Source organism: Paroedura picta, chromosome 5, assembly GCF_049243985.1.
Source record: "Paroedura picta isolate Pp20150507F chromosome 5, Ppicta_v3.0, whole genome shotgun sequence".
Lineage (NCBI taxonomy): Eukaryota > Metazoa > Chordata > Lepidosauria > Squamata > Gekkonidae > Paroedura > Paroedura picta.
The window spans coordinates 22,122,748-22,123,967 of record NC_135373.1 but is presented as its reverse complement, the minus strand read 5'-3'; positions in this window follow the sequence as shown (position 1 = coordinate 22,123,967).

Here is a 1,220-nt window from a genome sequence, read left to right as displayed (position 1 = left end):
GATTGCTGCCTGTGATCATTTTTGGGAGGGGACAGCATCAGCTGGAGGTAGGGATTGGGAAGGAATAGAATTCTTCTGTACATTCTGTTTCCACCAGTGCTACTCCTGCAGATGCAGTTGCAAGGGTCCAGATACACATAGAATCATAGAGTTGGAAGGGACCTCCGGGGTCATCTAGTCCAACCCCCTGCAAAATGCAGGACACTCACAACCCTCTCGCTCATCCCCTGTCACCTGCCACCCCCTTGAGCCTTCACAGAATCAGCCTCTCCGTCAGATGGCTATCCAGCCACTGCTTAAAAATTTCCAAAGATGGAAAACCCACCACCTCCCGAGGAAGCCTGTTCCATTGAGAAACCGCTCTGACTATCAGGAACTTCTTCCGGATGTTTAGACAAAATTTCTTTTGAATTAATCTCACCCATTGGTTCTGGTCCATCCCTCCAGGGCTCATCCCATCCTGTCCCCTCTCTTGCTATCTGCCTATATTCATAACGCAATTTCATTCTGGAAAACGAAAGTTCTGTTCCATTCCGAAGCCTCACATTCACTCTGGCAGAGGCTGAAAACGCCCTCCTGTGGGCCTCAGCAAACCAGGCTAAGGATTTCTGAACTAAGGAAGGTGAAGGGTGTGAACCAGAAGTGATGCATCTTGGCCTACTCATCAATGAGCTTTCGGTTGCTCATGATGCTTAGATACATCTCAGGTTCCTGGCAGTAGTCTTGTGTGACCGAGAGGAGGGGAGAGACGAAGGAACGTCCGTACATCCTCTGTCCTGCCCGTTTCCCCATCTCACGTCCAGTTTGGGGCCTGTTTCCAGCAATGGATCTGCCCCTTCCCCGCCTTCCTCAGTTGTGACCCTCCAGGCCAGGGGTAGTCAAACTGTGGCCCTCCAGATGTCCATGGACTACAATTCCCAGAAGCCCCTGCTAGCGAATGCTGGCAGGGGCTTCTGGAAATTGTAGTCCATGGACATCTGGAGGGCTGCAGTTTGACTACCCCTGCTCCAGGCTATCACAGCCACACAGAGGAGTCCTGGAAGGCTTCACACCTTCCCCTAATCCTACCTGTCCAAGCGATGCTGCAGCTCTAGGCCTATTTCCCCGTTGCAAAGCATGCAGGGAAGAGTCAGTCCAGTAATGTCTTAAGAGATTAACCAAATTTGGGGACTGTAAGCTTGCTTTGGCATGTCAGCAAAGGTTGCTATTTGCAGTGTTAG